General features: G+C 41.6%; 1 long non-coding RNA gene across 3 annotated transcripts in view; it reads left to right on the forward strand.

Annotated features, from left to right (window-relative positions):
- LOC141154802 (uncharacterized) overlaps positions 1 to 24,204 on the forward strand; it is a 489,862-nt gene that overhangs the window by 239,908 nt on the left and 225,750 nt on the right. Inside the window, exon 4 of one of the 3 annotated variants that reach the window (XR_012247478.1) lies at positions 17,202 to 17,380. The exons of the other annotated variants lie outside the window; for them this stretch is intronic. This is a non-coding gene — a long non-coding RNA (uncharacterized lncRNA). Of the gene's footprint in view, positions 1 to 17,201; positions 17,381 to 24,204 lie in introns of those variants that run through there. 3 annotated transcript variants of the gene reach the window in all.

The raw sequence follows: 24,204 nt of genomic DNA on the forward strand, positions 1-24,204 counted from the left end.
ATGTGGACAAGTAAAAGACCATTTCCTCCTAGCCATGACAAAGCTAAGAGGTTGAATTTCACCATCTGCAATCTGTTGGCTACAGAAATGCTGCCTTTCCGCCTGGTGGACACAGAGGATTTTCGAGACCTTATGTCCATCGCAGTGCCCCAGTACCAGATGCCCAGTCGGCACTACTTCTCAAAGAAAGGTGTGCCTGCACTCCACCAGCATGTCGCACACAACATCACCGCTTCTTTGAGAAACTTTGTGTGTGACAGGGTGCATTTCACCACAGACACTTGGGCGAGTAGGCATGGACAGGGGCGTTACATGTCACTGACTGGGCACTGGCTAACTATGGTGACAGCAGGACTAGGGGCTGCTGTCCAAGTCTTGCCGTCCCCACGAGTTGTATGTCAATCCTCTTTATCTAGAAGTTCCTCCACTGCTTCTGCCTCCTCAACCTCCTCTCGGTCCTCCACCTGCACCCAAAGCCTGTCTGGTAATGCCACCCGCTTTCTAACTGCGCAGAAGGAATCCTGCACACCTCCTTACTATGCTGGCAGCAGGGCGCAACGGCATCAGGCGGTTTTTACTTTGAAATGTCTGGGAAATGTGAGTCACACAGCTGAAGAGTTGTGGTCAGCTCTGGAGACCCAGTTTCATAAATGGTTGTCTCCACTGGACCTGCAACCAGGGAAGGCCGTGTGCGACAATGCTGCAAACCTGGGTGCGGCCCTTAGCCGGGGCAATGTCACACACGTGCCTTGTATGGCTCACGTGTTGAACCTGGTTGTCCAGCAATTTTTAGCCCACTATCCCGGACTAGATGGCCTTCTGCAGAGGGCACGGTCGCTGTGTGCTCACTTCCGCCGTTCGCATCCCGCAGCTCAACGACTTACATCTCTACAGAAGTCGTTGGGCCTGCCAGTTCACCGGCTGAAATGCGATGTGCCGACACGGTGGAATTCAACTCTGCACATGTTGCAGCGACTGTGGCAGCACCGACAAGCCCTGGTGCAATACGTTCTGACGTATAGCCTGGGCCAACGAGATCCAGAGGTGGCGCAAATCACGCTGCAGGAGTGGTCTCAGATCAGGGACCTATGAAGTTGACGCGCCCCCTGGGCCGTGGGGTACCCGGAGCTGGGCCGGTAGACGCTGGGGGTTGTAGTAACTGTGGCGGCGACCCGGTCCGTCACCCAGGGCGGTCAATCCAAGGGTAATTTGTATATATGGGTTTTATAATGTCCGACTACGCCACCTGTGGAGTGCGGCCAAAGGGGCCGCCGCTGCGGAACAGTCCTCTGAAGCTGGTGGTTTTGCAGCAATGGTATTATTACTCCCCACAGGAAGAGTGTAGCTTCAGGGCAGTGTGGGTGGATGATGGTGGTTGTAGTGCAGGGAGTCAATAATGAACACAGAGCCCGTGTGATGCAGTCCCAAGCTCTCTACTCACAGTTGTTGCAGTCCAGATTACAGGTACCAGAGCAATCTCCCCCGTCGTGCTGTGCGTACTCAGTGAGGGGCTCAGTCCACCCCCAGATAGCTCTGGAGTACTTATCAGGACCCCCTTCTGTGTGTCCTTTCTCTGGCCTTCTCCCTGCACCTCACACCCAGTGACACTTCTATCCGGTATCCTCGGGCCTTGGCGGGCGACGTGTGTTCCGTCCCCTGGGTCCTATGTGGCTACCTTCTTAGTGAGACTGGTGTGGACTTTGGCCTGCAGTACATAAAATGCTGCAGCCTCCGGTTTCTAGTTGAGCCTTGCTGTTTCTCCACTAGTTGAGGGATCGGTTCCCCTTATCTGGCCTGACCCCTCTACCTCCTGGTAGCAGCGGGCGTACGGGTGGCCTTCTGCACGGCCCGTACCCCTAGGGTCCCTTCGGTTCCTGGATCCTTCCTGCTCCCACTCCTCTCTTCTCTCCTTCAGTCCTGGGCCTCCCAGGCTAGGTCCACCTCTGGAGCAGAGATCATGCAGAGCCTCTGCTCCTGTCACTTCTCCTCCTCTGACTGGCTTGCTCTTTCTAAGATGGCTTCCTATTTATACTCTCCCTGTCATTTGCTCCCCTAAGCTGCTTTCTCCACCCACACCCACTGCATAGGACCCTCCTGCCAGCTAGGGACCTGGGACTGTGCTCTCCCTTAGGAGCAATCTCGCCCTACCCCCACTGCGGGCATGTGTTGGATGCAGGTGTTAGGGTCCCGAGCCATACTCCTTCCTTACCTGAGGGTGAGATACCACACCTCTGGGTGAGATGCAGTACCTCTGTGGCGACTGAACCCTCAGGGGCGCCACACACCCTTCTGCACAGTTTTGAAATGGCAACGAAGATATTTAGTGCTGACGATGCCATTATCAGCATGACTATTCCAGTGATTTACATGCTGGAGCACAAGTTAAACAGAATTCAGAGTCAGGTGGTGGGACAAAAGGAGGTGGAGGAAGTAGAGGAGGAGTCGTATGCGGAAGGGATAACATCTCCAAGGTCCAGACTGTCGGCAGCACCAAGGCGGCAGGCATGGGAGGGTGGGGGAGAGGGATTAACCATGGCGCATGGTAGCTGCCAAACTGATGAGGAGGGTGCAGGAGCCGAGGAAGAAGTGGAGGATGAACTGGCGATGGGCATGTAAGACTCATCAGATGAGGGAGACCTTGATCACATTTCTGTTGTGTGAGGTTGGGGGGAGAGGGCAGATGAAGGAAGCATGATTCTTACCTCGCTTCCAACACAACAAGGACTTGGTCCTCCTGGATGCGCAAGACACATGAGTGCCTTCTTGCTGCACTACCTGCAACATGACCCTTGGATTGTCAGAATTCGAAGTAATCCCGACTACTGGGTTGCCAGTGCCACACTCTTAGATCCCCCGTACAAAAGTAAATTTGCCGAAATAATTCCTGCCATAGAAAGGGATTCACGCATGCAGGAGTATCAGCAGAGGCTGTTGCAGAATCTTACATGTGCTTTTCCACAAAACACCAGTGGTGCATGTAGTGAATCTCACAGTTCTAACTTGCAAACCGTGGGACTGTTGAGTCTTCATCACTCAAACCGTAACAGTAACACAGTATCTGCTGGTAACAGCAATTTTGTGGAATCGATTCACCACTTTTTTAGACCATCCTTTGCAAGGCCACAGGAGACAAGAAGTCTGACACATAGTCAACGCCTAGAGAGGATGGTACAGGAGTATCTCTAAGTGAACATCGAAGCTATGACTGTGTCACTGGACCCTTGCTCATTTTGGGCTTCCAATCTGGAAAAGTGGCCGGAGCTCGCCACTCACGCCTTGGAGATCTTGTCATGCCCTGCAGCCAGCGTTCTCTCTGAATATGTGTTCAGTGCTGCTGGTGGTGTGCTGACAGATAAGCACACGCGGCTGTCCACTGAGAATGTAGACAGACTCACGTTCATAAAGATGAACAAATCATGGATCCACAAGGACTTTTCTACCCCTGTGTCATACTGGGGAGACTAAAAGCTTGAGGATTTGGTAAAATCACCTCACCAACCATTTTAAGCAACTCTGGGGCAATTGATGCCACTTAAGTGGTGTCTGTGCCACAATTTTTGGAAAAAATGGAGACTCTTTTTGGAGTCCCCTTGCTGTGTTTTACGTGACGTTGGCATGGTCAATTCCAGGTGGGTTGGGTCGCTCCCCCCCCTTTTAACTGTAAGAAACTACATACACTATGGCTTGGGGTAACACAGATCGTTGAGTCTGAAGAGCTGTTTACTCAGAGGTCTGCTCCAAAGCTTCAGTGTCTGCTAGTCAGCGTAGAATTTTTAACTGCATCTAGCCTAGGCAATACTTTGGGCGTAGTAGCCCAGCTGCGCAGCAAGCTGCACCGCCTGTGTATCTAAGAAGAATTTTTAAATGCATCTAGCCTAGGCAGACTGTGGGGACCCCCAACCAAACCCAGACGCTCAGCCCCCCTACCGCCCCAGTTTCCTTGACAATACAATAATGTAACTCTTACAACTGGATGGGTGAGGATCGGTCACAGCTTTATTAACTCTTTATACTCACTCCATTAGAAAGGCATTTTATTTCTAAAATAATTCAGCTTGTTGCAGCATTCCCTGGGTCTCCACACCGGCAAGTTGGCCAACAAGTGTAACTCTCCAACATGTCCTTTCTATTTCCAGGCCACGGAGGATCCTGCGTACTCGTATGCAGGACTCTGACCCCCATCCATCACTCTTAAAGCTTGTTCCACTCCGTCCTGGAGTCCTGACAGGAATATGTCCAGTCCAATATCCATTAAGTGAACACCGTCGGGCCGTATGAGGCCTGCTTTATCTCCTTCCAGTTGTCGGTGTTGTATCACTACACCGCCTCTGTCTCTTCTAAATTTTGCCATTATTACCCGCCTTGTCCGTTCGATGGCCGTGATGTCTCGCGCACCTTGCCATACCGCTATCGGCACAATCTCTGACCATACTATAGTTAGTTTTGTGAAAAATTCTCTGAAGCGCTCAGTGTCTAGTTTCATTATTGCCATTAGTTATGCGCTATTGTGATGACCTAGGTCGTTTCCCCTGGCCTCTATAACTAAGATGACCGGACCTCTTGCCTCTCTCCCTACCTTGATTACCTCCATTAGTATCTGTGGCCATAGCAGGCCTCTAATATCTCTCAAGTTGAAATATGTGTTATGAAGCTCGAATTTCGACTTTCGCCCTTTTTTCTGCCCAATATATATACGAGTGGCCTATCACCCACACTGTTGGCTTAGCGTCACCTGTAACAGAAACAAACCACGTTAGGATAACAAGTCCGGTCTTATGTATCTCGCCAAACACGTGGATCGCCATCTCCCTATCCTCTGAACTTCCGTTTCTAACAGTCCTGCTCTTGCTGCTTCCGTGGCCGCGCCTATGCGGAATGAGTGTGTCCCATAATCTTTGGGGTGGTTCCCTCCCGATGTTATGCATTTATTAAATATAGCTTGGAACTGGTATCTTGATAATGGCGTTCCATCAATGTGTGATAGGAAGAAATTACTTTGTGATCTGATGGTTATATATGTTTTTACTATTGTTACCCGACTCAGTGTACCGTTTGTGGGTTGTAGAAGTACCCAAGTGCCCCTGCCCGCTGGAACCATTTTCGATTGGCGTATGCGTAGACGTATTGCATTATTGGCTATGACTACTTCCTGGTGTAATAAGCCTCCACTGGTGGTAATTTTGGATTGAGGGACTAATTCGCTTATGCATAATGCCCCGAAGTAGACAGTAGTGTTGTTTCAAATTGTGAGTGTCATGTTAATGGTGTTAGGGATATGATGTGAGAAATCAGTTTTAGTGACACGGGACGGGACATCTACACTCCTGACTTGGCTGACCCCTTTTTCCACCCTTTTATAGATTGTCTGATGATGAATCTCTTTGTCACATCTCCCCAATTCAGTAGTTGGAAGTGAAATGCTACTCCGGTCAGACACCGCTGCGCTGAGCCCCTGATATGCCCCTCATCATTAGCTGGTGGAGAAATTCTATGGTGACTTGTAATCTGGCTTGTTCACATTGGTCAACCCGTCTGCCTGCTACTAGTCGTGTCCACTCTTCCCATGCCTTACCGTATGCTTGACACGTCGACTGGGCAACTGACGCTCTGATTAATGGCATCAACTATTGGCCACTAGATCCCATAGGGAGGGTGGGCAACTGTTGCCCGATGGGTGGGCGTTGGGGAGGAGCTCTGTGAAAATCTGCCAATTGAATTGTGATAAAGCGTTAGCAGCAGCTTTAGACCCCTCAGCATCGTGGCTAGCGCGGACCCATACATTGTGTTTTAGGCACAGGAATGCTAGCCGGCGTAGTAGGCCTAGCACTGGGAGAGACGATGATGCCATCTTATTAATGCTGTGCGCTAGGCTGGTGCTTTTTGTTATGAAGCGTATATTTTTGCTAGCCAGGAGTGCGCTCCATATTTCTATTGCTACCACTATTGGGAAGAAAAATTATTTTCCGGGCTAGATGCAGCTAAAAATTATTATTAATTTCAAAGCTGGTGGAGCTTGGTATAGATGGCCTAATACAATGAGTACCACACACTGCTACTATGCCCAAAATTATTTTACAGGCAAGATGCAGCTAAAAATTATTATTAATTTCAAAGCTGGTGGAGCTTGGTATAGATGGCCTAATACAATGAGTACCACACACTGCTAATATGCCCAAAATTATTTTACAGGCAAGATACAGCTAAAAATTATTATTAATTTCAAAGCTGGTGGAGCTTGGTATAGATGGCCTAATTCAATGAGTACCACACACTGCTACAAGTCCAAATATTTTTTCAGAGCTAGATGCAGATAAAAATTATTTTGAATTTGCAACCTGGTGGAGGTTAGTATAGATGGACTAATAGAACAAGTCCCACACACTGCTACAAGCTGAAATATTTTTTCAGAGCTAGATGCAGATAAAAATTATATTGAATTTGCAACCTGGTGGAGGTTTGTATAGATGGACTAATAGAACAAGTCCCACACACTGCTACAAGCCCAAATATTTTTTCAGAGCTAGATGCAGATAAAAATTATTTTGAATTTTCAACCTGGTGGAGGTTAGTATAGATGGACTAATAGAACAAGTCCCACACACTGCTACAAGCAAAAATATTTTTTCAGAGCTAGATGCAGATAAAAATTATTTTGAATTTTCAACCTGGTGGAGGTTAGTATAGATGGACTAATAGAACAAGTCCCACATACTGCTACAAGCCCAAATATTTTTTCAGAGCTAGATGCAGATAAAAATTATTTTGAATTTGCAACCTGGTGGAGGTTAGTATAGATGGACTAATAGAACAAGTACCACACACTGCTACAAGCCCAAATATTTTTTCAGAGCTAGATGCAGATGAAAATTATTTTGAATTTGCAACCTGGTGGAAGTTAGTATAGATGGACTAATAGAATGATGCTATGCCCAAAAGGTTTTACTTCACTAGGTGCAGTAAAAAAATTGCATTCTATACACAGGTGGTGTAGCTTGCAACACAGATAGGCTACTCCACTGACTAACACTCACTGCAAGAGGCCAAAAAGGATTTGCTTTGCTAGATTTAGCCAAATGCTGTGAAAAAAAACTTGCACAGCACTGGCACAGACCTGCCTGGCAGAAAGTGATAGGAACTGATGTATCCTAGCCCTCAAAAGGACTGCAATTACAATTAGTCTTTACTTCCAACCTATCTATTTAAGAGCACAGACCTGCCTGATAAAAGTCGTAGGAAATGATGTAACCTAGTCCTCAAAAGGACTGCAATCTCAACTATTCCCTACTCCCAAGCTATCTGTAGATTTGTGCGAAAATTGGGTTGAAATTAACACTCAAAGTCTAGCGCACACAGCAACAGCGGTGCCGTCTAACACGCAGCTGCGGCAGTGAGAAAATGGTGGCTGCATGGAAAATGGCTGGGTCTTATAGGGCAAGGACATGTGACATACACTGCCAATGATACATGCCCTTGCTTGTGTGAAAAAAAGCAGTTCGCTCCGTGTGTGCGCTGCTGATAGGCTGACAGATTGCACCTCCCCACTGTAAATGCGGGAAAGAGAAAAAAAAATGGAGATCTTCATTATTTATGCAGAGATCCATCCCCTGCGCCTCCCCCCGCCCCGCTGTACACTCAAACTGCGTATTAACATTAATTTTCAGCATTACTGAGAAAAAATCCAGTTATGATTTTAGTGCACGAACAGTTATCGAACATAACCTCGAACAGCCGAATTTTTTTCAAATTGTTCGTGTTCGCCAAACGGCTCGAACACCGCCCAAAACAGCTCGAATTTGAGATTGACGAACAGTTCGAGTCGAACACCGCTCATCTCTAGTCAGCATGCAGATTCAGGAAGAAGAAGTTCTATGTGCTGCTAAAGGTAAGGAGATGCAGGAATGAGCCACTCAGAGGATCAGATGAGAAGACTGGGGTGATAGGACAAGTTATCAGGGAGGTTTTTTAACCTTTGCCCCTCTCATCTACAAATTTGTATGAAGAAAATTACAATAAATTTTCGGTTACAGAAGAACCTGAATTGTTTGTAAAATTTGTGGCAAATTCAATTATTTTCTAAGCATTTTGTCATTTCTATTACTTAGTACTTGGAGTTTAACAAACCACCCGTGTGCCATATGCTGAAAATTTAGACACTGCCACACTGAATGATCCTCTGGAGGGTGATCTATGCAGAACTATTTACCTTTTCATGTTTTTTTTTTAGCGAATACTTATAAACAATGAATATTAGTAACATTTTTTTTCTAAAAACAGTCTTTTTGGTCCACTTGAACATTGGTCACCAGTATCTCACAGTGTAATGAAATGGAAGCCACTGCCATGGCACTGGGTATAGGTTAAGTATACTAAGCAAAATCCATTGCTATGGTGCTCTTAAGGTTCTTACATACTTTAGATATCTATCAACAATGTTCCAGCCAATTGTCCAGCCGGCATCTATTATTATTATTATTATTATTATTATATATTTATTTATATAGCGCCATTGATTCCATGGCGCTGTACATAAGAAGGGGATACATACCAAATACAGATATCACTTACAGTAAACAAACTAACAATGATAGACTGGTACAGAGGGAAGAGGACCCTGCCCTTGCGGGCTTACATTCTACAGGAACGGGGAAGGAGACAGTAGGTTGGGGGAGTTGCAGTAGCTCCGGTGTTGTTGAGGTGGCAGCAAGCAAGGTCATGGCAGGCTGTAGGCTTGTTTGAAGAGATGGGTTTTCAGGTTTTGTCTTAAGGATCCAAATGTGGAGGCTAATCGGACGTGTTGAGGCACAGAATTCCATAGGATGGGAGATCTATCTCACTCGACTCATTCTAGGAGTGCTCCTGTGTTTCCTATGACAGAGCGATTGCCAGACATCTTTGGTGGTGGTGGTTTATTTCTAGGAGAACAAAAGAATTGTCAGTCACAAATTCCCCCCAACATCATCTGTCAGGGTCCTCATACACATTAAACTGTATTCTGAACCAGTCGAAATAAGCGGGTTTGGCTGATAATTGTCTAATTTTTTTTAGGGGCCTTTACTGTGAAATACTTTCTTTGCCTGGGGCCAACTTTGACCAAAGAGTCAAGGGGCAGTTACATTGCAGTATAAACATCAACAAGTGTTGCTAAAAATGCTTGATTCACTATTATCCTGCCATGAAAATAGGCTGCCGATCATGCGATGAACGAGCAAAATCGGGGAAAATGATCTTTTGTGCATCATAAAACATTATAGTTCTCGTGATGCATCATCTGGTGCAATCGGGACTTACACTGCCAAGATCTATGGCAGCCTATGTGCACTGAGCCATCTAGCATAGATCACTCAGTGCGCATCATTTACTTTGGTCTGCCTTTGTGAATAGGTATTCAAACGACCGCCAATCGGTAAAAGTTTACCGATTGTCGGTCATTTCAAGATGCCTTCCAGTCTGTGTAGGACCTTTACTTTTTACAAGGCTGATAAGAGTGTTGAATAATTTCATTTATTGCAGTGTTAAAAATCACTTAATCTTTCTTTGTCTGATGCTAAATTCAACTGAAAAATCAAAAACTGTACTGCCTTACAATAATCAATAATAGGCAGGCAAATACTTTTTAACAGCAACACTGTTAAATAAGGTTTTACATTTCCTTAAAAAAAAAGTCTTCGTAAAAGAAAACTTCTCTTTTCTTATCTCCTGTTGAAATGTGCCCATTGAAGAGTAAGATAAAATGACTGTGGCTAATAGATAACAGAGTTACTGCTTGACTGCTTGTATTCATTTGCTTTATTGGTTTTTCTGGTCTCTAGGACCCTAGGCCTTGTTTTCAATGTCCTGATTTAGTTTTTTTTTTCTAAGCAATGGCCTCCAAGAGTGGAAAGGAACATTTAAAGGTTTGCTCTGATGGATACAAATCTGTGCTTAAAAACAAACACTTCACACCCCAGGAATTAATAAAGTGATCTTGTGTACTGCCGAGGAGAGAAACTAGATCTTGAAATAAAGCAAGGCACTATTGTGCACAGTGAAATCAGACTATAGGCTCTACACAAGTACACTTAATCAGTTTGTGATAGCTAGACCATATAATCCTCTGAGCATTAACCCATAGAAGTCATTGTACAGGAACTATCAATTTCCACGTGTTGTACAGGGATATGATACATGCCGACATTCGCAAAATTAGAGCCATCACTGCGTGGGTAAAAGCAACTTGTCTCCTAGAAATAGCTAAAACAGAGTAGGTAGCTTTATATTGCTGCCTTAAATCATTTTATTTTGCAAATTTTTATTTTTTTTGTTTAATTTTTAATAAAAAGTTGCAGTCTGTTTTAGTTATATATGTTTGTGTAAATTGTTTACTTTGTTCCCCTATTCTGAATTGCCAATCATAGATTAAACAGCAGGGTACTGCATTATTTCTACAGACATCCTAAGATTAAAGACGACCTTTCACCAAGTTTTTAATTTTGAACTGGACACTTGATGTAATCATGGCTGTAGAGCAGAAGATTTTTTTTTTTATTTAATCTCACAGTTGCTGAGATATTACCAAAGTATTTTGCACCTAATGCGTTAACACCCACTTGGACTTATAAAAGTTATCTGACAGTTTTCACTAGGAACATGTACTTTTTTTCCCTGAACGATGCTGACAAATAATAAGCAGGTAGCAACACTCAAAGGAAAGAAGAACAAGCCCTCAGCATTGCTCAGAGCAGGTTTCTCAGTGTGTGAGATGTAATGTTACAGCCCTTATATCCTGGTCTAACCTCCTGCATGAGTCATTGAGGAGGTAGGGGCAGCACAGCCGAGTATCGCTGTGTCACATTACAAGCCCTTTATCGACTCTCCTGATTATTGAGAGTGTCAGTATCACATTTATGTCTGCTGTGCTCAAGCAACTTGTAATGGCTGTGCAGTGAGATCAGGCTGTCACACAGGAGCAGTCTGTTCTGGGCTACTCCTGTGTGAGATGTAATGAGACCCCGCTCTGCTCTCACTACAAAGTGATTGCAAGCTGAGTACAACGTAAGAGTGATTCTGACACATTTCTGGACAGTAAATACACTTAGGAACATCCACACTGTGGGAAATGAGTCATTTAGAGACACTCAGGTCAATGTGACTCCCCCACCAGAAATAGATTGTATATAATGTGTGGACAATGAATGGCAGACCATTCGGTTGAAACCAAAAAGGAAGGAGAACTACCGAATGTCTAGTCCAGAATAAAGAACATGATTCAATATATTTATAAAAGACCTTTATTAAAGAAAATGGTCAAAATAGTGGTGTGACAAACACATGGAGAGTCGCCATCCCTAAAATAGTATCACCAAACGATATAAATCAAAAATGACTATGGTAAACATATTATTACTCCACTAGCAAATATGAATGAAGCCTATTGCTGCTATCAAAAAAGTCAATACATGGTTTTACTAATCACCTAGAAAGTATCAATACAGACAGCAAAAAAGCAGAAAACACCAAAAACATATGATAGGAACCAGGTCAATGTATCATTCATTATACTGTATAATTAGTACTGGAATCATATGTGGTGCATAATTAATGTAGCAGCAAAAAAATATATATGTAAGAGAAACATGAACATCATACCTGCTAGTGGGATATAGGAGAAGGGATGTGCAGCTGACCCCGACGCGCGTTTCGGACGTGGGCGCCCTTCGTCAGGGGATGTATTGGGCTTTGAAACCAGGGAGGTTAAAAAGGAAGGATGGCCAATCAGCTGGGCTAGAAAGAATTACCGTAAACCGGAAATAAGGAATGCCCGCCCACAGTACACACGTGACACATCCAGCATGCACTGTAATCTAAGGTCCTGTATTGTGATCCGCTCGACATGATTGCGCATGCGCCACCAGGAGGCACCAGGACCTGCGGGCCACCGCGTCATGTGACCGACAGGGTCAGGTCATATGACCCGAGCCGCCGGGGACATAGAGACGCAGGCGACCGCAGGAAATAGAAGCGCAGACGGGGCAGGCGCAACGGGCGGACCACAGACCGTATACGAGTTTATATAGAAATAATAAGGTGTAATATTATCCAGCCATACTGGACATTAAGACATATATACGGGGCATAATCCATACAATAAAATGGCTAAAAAAGAGGGATAAGTGTGCGGATGTGTTGTGTAGAGTGACATAAAAGATCAACAATTGAGAAACATATATGAATAAACATATATACATACTAGTACATGTGTGCAAATACATATGCATGAAGAATAATGAATAATAAATGAATGATAGATAATAGAAGTATAAAAAATGAAGGATGATAAATAAAAATAAAAATTAGAAAATTTGAGAAAAATAAAAAATAAATAATAAATAAAATAAAAATAATACAAATGAATAAAAAGTAAATAGTAAAAAATATATGTAAATAATAATAAGTCAATAATAAATAATGAATAAAGAATAATGATAAACAATTAATACCTAAAAATATATGTATACACCCAATATAATAAATAAATAAGTGATAAATAGAATGAGTGATGTCAGAAGACATATGTTGAAGAAAGATGGAAAGTAGTGTGTGTATAAATAAATGACAAAAGTGTTATTATGACAACCATGTTAATATAATAATGAAAGTAATAGTGATAATAATGATATACAGATCAGTAATACAATATATAAAGTGTGATAGTGAAAAAATACAGTACAAATATAATAATGTAAATAATAAAAATAATAATAATAATAAATTATAAATAAATAAAAAATGAAAAATAAAAAATAAAAATTAAAAAATAGAAAATAATAATAAATAAAAAATAATAATAAATAAATAATAATAAATAGCAATAAAGAAGGACAAATAAATATACATGCACATACATACATAAGTATACACACACGTATATACACAAATACATAGTATAAACAGTAAAGTGTAAATAAGTGAATAAAATAATGATGGTAAAAAAATATATAAGAAAATGAAAACATATATATATATATATATATATATATATATATATATACATACATATACCCATACATGTCTATATTGTGAAGATATTAATGACAAAAGGTGATAAAAAGGGTTAAAATACTCCCCATTATGCAAAAAATGCATATATATGTGTGTATACAAAACATAGTAGGGACAAGTATAAAATAAAATGACTTTGTTCAGGCATAGATGACGAATGAGAAACTTCCGGATTCTGAAACCACTTCAGGAAAGGATGAAAATACTCAAAAGGTAACCAGCATAGAAAGACGAGACATCAAGATATGCTAGGTATAAAAAAGAGAGGATATATTAATACTAAAAAATATATAAAAACATACCTAAAAACAAATAAAATTGGTACAAAGACCAAAACGGTAGTTTACAGGAAGGGGACAAAACTTATGTTTTCATTAAGTCCCAAAGGATGTACAGTTTTTAAAATCCAGATCCACCTAGTTTCGAGTTGGGCCAAGCGTTTCCCAGTTTTTCCGCCCCTAATGTCATGGGGGATATGATCTATTCCGATTGCTCGTAGAAGTGAAGCGTTACAATTATGATATTGTTTGAAATGTCTAGGTAAAGTTTTGAGTGTCGACATGTCATTGACATCTCTTGCTGCTTCAATTCCTAGTACATGTTTGCGAATGCGAACTTTAAGCTGACGGGTGGTCAATCCCACATAAATGAGTGAACAAGGGCAGGTAACATAGTAAATCACTGTAGTTGTGGTACAAGTGATGGAATGTTGTATCTGGCAAGTTAATGTTCCATCTGAATTTTGAAAATCCTGGGCACGTCCAATATTGGGACATGCGACACATTTTCCACAAGGTTTACAACCTTTTTGTGGCACAGATTGGGACAAAAAGAGGAAGAATTGTCTATGTTAGTGTAGTGACTTTTTACCAAATAGTCTCGTAAGTTACGCGATCTCCTGAAGGTAATGTTAGGTCTAGAATCCAGGTACTTAGCGAGGATTGGATCAGACAGGAGGATTGGCCATGATTTGCTCAAAAAGTGACGCATTAGGTTAGCTTGGCCATGATATTGTGTAATGAATCTGACATGATGGTCCTACGTTGATGTTCGTCGGGAGTATAGAGCCATATGTCTTGACATATGTCTGGCTCTATTGTATGCTCTTTTAACCGAACGACGACTATATCCTCGTTCTAGAAACCTGTTTTTAAGATCATTAGCTTGTCTTTCAAAATCAACATCATTAGAACATATACGTCGCAATATTAAAAATTGACCTGTAGGTATAGATCTGATCATGGATGGTGGATGAGACGAGGAAGCCAATAAAAGAGAATTTACTGAAGTAGATTTACGGAATAAATCCGTCTGCAGGCAATCAGAATGGTCTTTACTGATTTTCACATCCAGAAATTCAATAGATTGTTTATCAAAATGGTATGTAAGATGAATGTTGTATGAATTCTGTTTTAAGGTGTTTATGAAGTCCCGTAATTCATGATCAGACCCCTGCCAGATCAAGAAGATATCATCTATGTACCGCGTCCAAAAAAGAACGCGGTCCATAGATGAACGTTGATCGGACAGGAAAAGGTCCCTCTCCCACAGCCCCAGGAACAAGTTAGCATAGGATGGGGCAAAGGATGCACCCATCGCAGTCCCCTGGAGCTGCAAGTAGAAGGACCCCTTAAAAATTAAAAAAAAAAAAAAAAAATTGTATTTGTATTTGTGTATATACGTGTGTGTATACTTATGTATGTATGTGCATGTATATTTATTTGTCCTTCTTTATTGCTATTTATTATTATTTATTTATTATTATTTTTTATTTTTTATTTATTATTATTTTTTATTTTTTAATTTTTATTTTTTATTTTTCATTTTTTATTTATTTATAATTTATTATTATTATTATTTACATTATTATATTTGTACTGTATTTTTTCACTTTTCACTATCACACTTTATATATTGTATTACTGATCTGTATATCATTGTTATCACTATTACTTTCATTATTATATCAACATGGTTGTCATAATAACACTTTTGTCATTTATTTATACACACACTACTTTCCATCTTTCTTCAACATATGTCTTCTGACATCACTCATTCTATTTATCACTTATTTATTTATTATATTGGGTGTATACATATATCTTTAGGCATTAATTGTTTATCATTATTCTTTATTCATTATTTATTATTGACTTATTATTATTTACATATATTTTTTACTATTTACTTTTTATTCATTTTTATTATTTTTATTTTATTTATTATTTATTATTTATTTTTCTCAAATTTTCTAATTTTTATTTTTATTTATCATCCTTCATTTTTTATACTTCTATTATCTATCATTCATTTACTATTCATTATTCTTCATGCATATGTATTTGCACACATGTACTAGTATGTATATATGTTTATTCATAAATGTTTCTCAATTGTTGATCTTTTATGTCACTCTACACAACACATCCGCACACTTATCTCCCTTTTTTAGCCATTTTATTGTATGGATTATGCCCCCTATATATGTCTTAATGTCCAGTATGGCTGGATAATATTACACCTTATTATTTCTATATAAACTCGTATATGGTCTGTGGTCCGCCCGCTGCGCCTGCCCCGTCTGCGCTCCTTGTTCCTGCGGTCGCCTGCGTCTCTATGTCCCCGGCGGCTCGGGTCATATGACCTGACCCTGTCGGTCACATGACGCGGTGGCCCGCAGGTCCTGGTGCCTCCTGGCGGCGCATGCGCAATCATGTCGAGCGGATCACAATACAGGACCTTAGATTACAGTGCATGCTGGATGTGTCACGTGTGTACTGTGGGCGGGCATTCCTTACTTCCGGTTTACGGTAATTCTTTCTAGCCCAGCTGATTGGCCATCCTTCCTTTTTAACCTCCCTGGTTTCAAAGCCCAATACACCCCCTGACGAAGAACGCCCACGTCCGAGCAGCGCATCGGGGTCAGCCGCACATCCCTTCTCCTATATCCCACTAGCAGGTATGATGTTCATGTTTCTCTTACATATATATTTTTTTGCTGCTACATTAATTATGCACCACATATGATTCCAGTACTAATTATACAGTATAATGAATGATACATTGACCTGGTTCCTATCATATGTTTTTGGTGTTTTCTGCTTTTTTGCTATCTGTATTGATACTTTCTAGGTGATTAGTAAAACCATGTATTGACTTTTTTATAGCAGCAATAGGCTTCATTCATATTTGCTAGTGGAGTATTAATATGTTTACCATAGTCATTTTCGATTTATATCGTTTGGTGATACTATTTTAGGGATGGCGACTCTCCATGTGTTTGTCACACCACTATTTTGACCATTTTCTTTAATAAAGGTCTTTTATAAATATATTGAATCATGTTCTTTATTCTGGACTAGACATTCAGTAGTTCTCCTTCCTTTTTACATTTCTGGACAGACATTGTGGATGGAGGGGCAGTCCAATAGAGGTGATTATGCTAGGGGAGGAAGAGAGCAGATAGAAGGCTTTGTAATATGACATAGCTAAACTCAGCTGTACTGCTCCTCTCCTCCTTATCTGAAAGGTATTAGTCATTTGTGCTTTGTAATCATGTTAGACCAGCAGATCAGAACTGTATCATTACAACTCACAAACTGCTTTAAGCTATAGTGGGGTGTGTTCTTCTTTCCTTTGAGTGTTGCTGCTTGCTTATGATTGGTTACCATCACAAAGAGGGAAAAAGTACATGCCGCAAGTGAAAACATTAAGTGCCAGATACTTTGATTGCTAATGTCTCCACGATGAAGAGACAATCTGTATCCACTAAAACATCATGTGTGCAGTTCAACATAAAACATTAGTGAAAGGTCTTCTTTAAGTTACATAACTTTTCACATTATTGCCAATGACATGGATATTTTGAAATTGGCCAGCCCCTTTAATTATGGCAAATATTAAATGCTGTGGTCCACAAATTGTCAACATGAGGCAATAAAATAACTGTTCTTTATTCTAAAGAGTTTTAATAGTCTAAACGAAAGATATCATCATAAAATGACATTGTTTAAATCAGGATTTTGTGATCCATGTGTTCTTTAAAAAATGTCGGCCATTTTTTCATATCATGTCCTTTATTAAAAGACAAAATTAGTAATCTTGTCATTTTAACACTGGCCGCTGGGGTTATTTTACACTCATACTTCCTTTCCTTTCAGGAAGAGTTTTCTGCAGGCTCCTTATCAGCAGAGGCAGGATTACAATGACAAGTAATGCCACGGGACCAAAAAGCCTAGAAACAGCAGAGATTTAAATGATGAAATCACGGATAATACTGAATCTTTTCTTAGAAAAATATATATCTTTCTACTCAGCTCCTTCTGCTCTATAGCTTGGTGCCTGCAGATTAAACTGCATTTCATGATGACAGGTTCTCTTTAAATGTACTGTGCACATAAACATATATAACTGCACTCTGAGAGCGCTATGGTGTATGTGAAAATTGAATACAAGTATTTTGAGATACATTAGTCATATATAAACTACAAATGTAAAAATTTGGTATTTTGCACATAAGTTGCTAAAATTGTATTGGTCCATCTGTTAATGGGAACCTACTCTACCAGAACTGCATTACTGCTATATACACTATACTTATAAAATTGAGATGCTTAGCAACTTGCCCCTGTCCATTTATTTAATTTTGCTATTAGATGCGTATTTATAATTTTGGGGGAATTTTTCCTAAATGTGTTTTTCATGTTCTTTTTATGTGTGTGTTTTTTTATTTTTATTATATACAGTACAGACCAAAAGTTTGGACACACCTTCTCATTTAAAGATTTTTCTGTATTTTCATGACTTTGAAAATTGTACATTCACACTGAAGGCATCAAAACTATGAATTAACACATGCGGAATTATATACTTAACAAAATAGTGTGAAACAACTGAAAATATGTCTTATATTCTAGGTTCTTCAAAGTAGCCACCTTTTGCTTTGATGACTGCTTTGCACACTCTTGGCATTCTCTTGATGAGCTTCAAGAGGTAGTCACCGGAAATGGTTTTCACTTCACAGGTGTGCCCTGTCAGGTTTAATAAGTGGGATTTCTTGCCTTATAAATGGGGTTGGGACCATCAGTTGTGTTGTGCAGAAGTCTGGTGGATACACAGCTGATAGTCCTACTGAATAGACTGTTAGAATTTGTATTATGGCAAGAAAAAAGCAGCTAAGTAAAGAAAAACGAGTGGCCATCATTACTTTAAGAAATGAAGGTCAGTCAGTCTGAAAAATGAGCCAACTTTGAAAGTGTCCCCAAGTGCAGTTGCAAAAACCATCAAGTGCTACAAAGAAACTGGCTCACATGAGGACCGCCCCAGGAAAGGAAGACCAAGAGTCACCTCTGCTTCTGAGGATAAGTTTATCCGAGTCACCAGCCTCAGAAATCGCAGGTTAACAGCAGCTCAGATTAGAAACCAGGTCAATGCCACACAGAGTTCAAGCAGCAGACACATCTCTTCAACAACTGTTAAGAGGAGACTTTGTGCAGCAGGCCTTCATGGTAAAATAGCTGCTAGGAAACCACTGCTAAGGACAGGCAACAAGCAGAAGAGACTTGTTTGGGCTAAAGAACACAAGGAATGTACATTAGACCAGTGGAAATCTGTGCATTTGTCTGATGAGTCCAAATTTGAGATCTTTGGTTCCAACCACCGTGTCTTTGTGCGACGCAGAAAAGGTGAACAGATGGACTCTACATGCCTGGTTCCCACCGTGAAGCATGGAGTAGGAGGCGTGATGGTGTGGGGGGGCTTTGCTGGTGACACTGTTGGGGATTTATTCAAAATTGAAGGCATACTGAACCAGCATGGCTACCACAGCATCTTGCAGCGGCATGCTATTCCATCCAGTTTGCGTTTAGTTGGATCATCATTTATTTTTCAACAGAGCAATGACCCCAAACACACCTCCAGGCTGTGTAAGGGCTATTTGACCAAGGAGAGTGATGGGGTGCTACGCCAGATGACCTGGCCTCCACAGTCAGCCGACCTGAACCCAATCGAGAATCGAGAAATGAGAAGGTGTGTCCAAACTTTTGGTCTGTACCATACGTACTGTTATGGAGACCCTCTTTGTTATTAGGGAGAACTTTGGAATAGACAGCAAAGGGTCTTCACATTGCCAGTGAGATTCAAATTAAAATACTTCATTGATGAAGGGAGTGAGACAAAATACATGCGACATGCATTGTCAGCAGGTAGAGTCTTCTGTGTGGCAACTAAGACTCACCACATTTATTAGCTAGACAAAAATGGAGCTACAATTCTTACATACAACTGAACAGGAAACTGAAATAGACAATCAGTGATAACACACTTCCCTTGGCCCAACGTAAAACCTTCTTGTCAGGGAATTCACAGGAAACCAGTATCTTAGTTAGACATTCCATGATGCAAGTTTTAAGCAGAGGCTTCAGACATAGCAAAAATATAAATAGTTTTTCTAAATAAATAATGAATCTAGATAGAAGCTAGATATAAAATATTGACCATAACAACTCCTCCTTTTTTATTATTTTGCAAAACAATTTATTCATCAGCTACTTCCCCATGCTATAAAAGCCTGGAGGGGACGAATCCCATTCACCAACAAATATCTTGCTTGTAAATCTCATCATATATGTTTATAGGAGAAGTAGTATTATATTTTGCAGGCCTGTGATGCTTAATCTTGCGTGTTTTCTTGCATAGTCTCTTAATAGCAAATATACTAATCCTGGCAAATATATACTCTAGTAATATCAAAAATCCTATTTGTAGAATACATTGTAGGATGCCCATTATCCATCCACCTATACCCTTGAACCAATTGACAGGATTAAGAAATGAGAAAGTGTCGCTCCACCAGGAATCTTTGTTGACATGATGTTCTTGGAGCCACGCATCCCTCATTTCTCTAACTATCTCTATCTTGGTCTTTACCTGGAAATTTCCTGCAGGGTCTATGTAGTGGCAACCAGTAGGGCCTATTATCTGACACATCCCGCTCTCTCTAGCAGTCAAGTAATCTAGCACTATGGTGTGTTGGTTAGTAACTTCAATTAGTTGTTTCTGTACAATATTAGATGTATTGAGAACGTCAAGAATCTGGAAGATCTGGTCATCTAAATAATCAGTCGCTTCTACCAACTTATCCCACATTTGCATTATGAATGGGTAAATGAATAAGACACTAAAAAATTTGTTAGCCACCCCCATTTCTACAAGATGTGGTTTACCATTTGGTCTGGGCTTGTCATCTGCAGCTCGTCTGTACAGTGTGTGTAGAGGGATTGCTTTAATATCTACTCTTGTGTGTGGTACTATAAAAGTAGAAGGTGTCAGAAAGGCCAGTGTGCAAACTCCTGTGAAATTGTTGGGTAACCACTTGTAAGTCAGATGTCCACATACAATATATAAACTCTCTGGTGCTCCAACAACAGTGTTGTTGAACAGACTATGAATCCATTTAGATAACAAGGTGGTGCTTAATTTTTCCATAATTTTTCCTGATACTGAGTGTCATTTGAGGTAAAACCTGATATTAGATTTTGCAAGGTGACATTTACACAATAAAGTTTAAGATTGAGAGTGGTATCAACCGCTATACACTGCGTAGTAGTGGTAGCAGATCCATTACACTCTGAATAGTCAGCTGAAAAGAAAGGAAACCCTCTGGATTTTATTTAAATACAGCTGCAAGAGGTAAAGTTCGGATAACAGGATAGGTCGACATGACTGGTTGCCCAAGGCATTTCAGTCTGACTTAGAGGCAGACCACTCCTTTTAAACAACAATCATGGCTCAGTCACCCAAGCAGCTACAGTTATATCTACAGCCTTCTTTTTTTTGTTGTTCTTAGGCTAATAGGAAAAGTGTAGTCACTTAAGTAAAACATTTCTTTCAAAGTCACTGGAATGGCTAAATTAGGCATAGTATTGGAGGATATTGGACTATGGGTGTATATCCAACAGTTCTTAGGACGGTCATTAGAGTTCATGTCTTGGAGTAAGACTTGGTGATACTTTATCAGTTTGTTATCCCAGTTCTCTTTAAGTACTTCATGGAGAGTTAGGGCAAGGGGTACTGTTGCTATCACCATAGTCCAAACAAACAGGGTCATCATCTTTGCTGCTGCTGGGGTTCAAGACCTTTTTACAATGGCTGGCGTGGATCCAAGTGTCCTTGCCTTGAAGCTTGACAGAAGTGGCAGTGGTTAACATCACTTGAAATGGTTCACTGTATCTGGGCTCCGGTGGTCTCCTGATATGTCTCTTTACCACGACCCAGTCTCCTGGTACCAAAATGTGAGTGCCACTGAGGCAATTGGGGTCTGGGATAGAGGAAAGAATACGATAATGAGTAACAGTCAAATGTTTATGCAACTCCAGAACATATTCAGTGAGAGAACCATAGGAGGCCTGCAGCTGCTGTGGGAAATATAGCCCTGTCTTAGGGACACTACCAAACAGTATTTCATATGGGTACAGCTTCTCCCTCTCCCTTGGGGCAGTCCTCACTGAATACAATGCTATAGGCAAACAATCTACCCAGGACAAGTGTGTTTCTTCCATGCACTTTTGGATTTTTAGTTTCAAGGTACCATTGAGGCGTTCCACATTCCCACTACTTTGTGGGTGATAGGGAACATGGAAAGCCTGTTCTATCCCAAGAGTGACCATGATTTGTTTCAATAGTTCCCCAGTAAAATGGGTTCCTCTGTCACTTTCTATAGTTTCGGGCACCCCATATCTACAAACCACCTCACTGATCAATTTTTTAGCAGTAGTTGTTGTATTTGCTTAGTCACCGCCCAAGCTTCTGGCCACCCAGAGAAAAGGTCAATGCATGCCAGGGCGTATTCATAATTACCCACTTTAGGTAGCTGTATGTAGTCCACCTGCAGTCTCTGAAATGGGTAATCTGGTTTTGGTGTGCATTTCTGTGGGACTCGAATAGGCCTACCAGGGTTATGTTTTGCACAAACTAGACATTCTTGAACATACTTTGCAGCTGTATTTGGGAACCCTGGGACACACCAGTTTTGTAGCACCCCCTGCACACATAACACCCTTTGAGTTATGCACCGGAGAATGTGCAAGGGCAGCCATCATGGGGAACAGGCAGCGTGGAAGGCCAATACATTTGTTTACCTGCCATACCCCTGACACTGACTGTACGGCGCCTGCTTTGACCCATGCATTCTGCTCGTGGGGGGGGGAGCCTGGGTCTGGAAGACCTGCAGCAGTTCGAGGTCCACGGCCACTGGGGCCGGTGCAGGGGATGTCTCCTTATTTGAAAGGGGGCTTGCTGCACTCCCTGACTCTGAGTCTCCTGGGGTTCCTGCACCTGCTATAGCCAGTATCTCTGTCAGTGGTAGTCGTGCTGCTTCCTTAGCCGCCTGGTCGGCCACAGCATTCCCTACTGCAAGGGGAGCTTGTTCCCGAGTGTGTGCTGACACTTTGACTATGGCTGCCCTTCGGGGAAGGGTGAGTGCTGTGAGTAGCTGCTCTATCGCTTGTGCATTCCTTATAGGTTTGGCAGCAGAGGTCAAGAAATTACGGCTTCGCCAAATGGCGCCAAAGTCATGTGCAACAGCATAAGCATATTGCAAGTCAGAAAATACATTAATTTCTTTACCTTTTCCCAGATTACATGCTGCAGCGAGTGCTTTAAGTTCCGCCTCTGGCGCAGAGCAGCTGGAGGGGAGTGGTTGTTGTATTACTGCCTCACCATTGTGGACTACTGGATACCCGGTGATGAATCATCCTTGTTCACTGTCCCAAGCTCTGGAACAATCTACAAAATACTCAGCAGAGGGGTTAGTGAGTGGTACATCAGTAATATTTGCCAAGCCTTTTATTTCAGCTACCATCAATGCCTGACAATCATGTTCATGTGCCATATCAAACTGAGCTTCCTCATCTGCTAATTTGAAAAACAGGGGCAGGTCTTGGCTCATGTCTTGGCTCATGGTCCATCCCTCTTCCCCATCCTGATACTTTTCTCCCTTTTCTAAATCCACTGGAAGTAGTGTAGCTGGATTTAGAACATTACAGAGTTTGATAGTTATATGGGGAGGTGTAAGGAGTGAGACTTCATATTTTTTCAACCTTGATGCTGAGAGGTGGCGGGTCTGAGCCTGTTGAAGTATTTCAGATACAGCATAAGGAACTTGAAGTGTGAGGGGGTTTCCTAACACTATGTCCTCTGTCTTTTTAACAAGTTCTGAAGCAGCTGCCACAGCTCTAACACAAGTAGGAGACACCATAATGACTGGATCTAGGGTTACAGAGTAATACCCTAGAGGGCGCTGCCTACCACCATGCTCTTGGGTAAGAACACCAAATGCATGTCCAGCCTGTTTGTGGCAGTACAAAGTAAAAAAACTTGTCATAAGTAAGGGGTCACTGCCTTTCTGCAAAATGACAGAAGCTAGATCATCCCATGTGGCCTGATATGCCTCCTTAACACCCTGGAGGTGCATTCTAAATGTTAACATTTTTTTTCGGGATCTGGGAACTGTGTAGTGAGGGCAATAAGTTCACTTGGGGACCAAGGCCGATATGTTTCTATTGGCCATACTTGGGGTGATCTCGTACCTGAACATTATCAACCATCCTAGGAGGTTGAAACTGTACATGACTAGTGGTCCTCATAGGGAACAGAGGCACCCTGGGTGTTGTCCCTGGATGTGGAGACCCACAGGACCTGCAACAATTAACCCCAGGGGGATTCTGATGACAACAATGTCTGCAAGTCCATCCCATTGACCCAGCGTAAGGCGGGGGTGCTGAAGGGGGGTACAGAATTTACATCAGGTACTGAGACTTCAGGGGTCTGAGAGTTTTTCAAACTATCATAGATTACATAGACAGTTCCATGCCTGGGTTCCTCTGATTTATGTTCACTCATTGAGAGACATTTTGCTACTTCTAACCACATCCTAGCCTGCTCTAGTTTGTTTTTATCTTTCAACCGTCCTTCCCAATTGCAGATATATTTCTCCCATTCCTTCTCTTCCAGATTTCCCCCCTTTCCCATACCAAATTTCCTCAATATTATTTCACATCCCTCTACTGCTTCTTTCCCTTTCAGTCTCTTCACTATCTCACATGCTGGAACTGGGGCCATGCCCTTTATTTTAGTCAATTCCTTACTGTTGCCAGTCCCCATGAC

The sequence above is a fragment of the Phyllobates terribilis genome, unplaced genomic scaffold, assembly GCF_046119375.1.
Source record: "Phyllobates terribilis strain yellow unplaced genomic scaffold, ASM4611937v1 Scaffold_7__3_contigs__length_470593459, whole genome shotgun sequence".
Classification (NCBI taxonomy): domain Eukaryota; kingdom Metazoa; phylum Chordata; class Amphibia; order Anura; family Dendrobatidae; genus Phyllobates; species Phyllobates terribilis.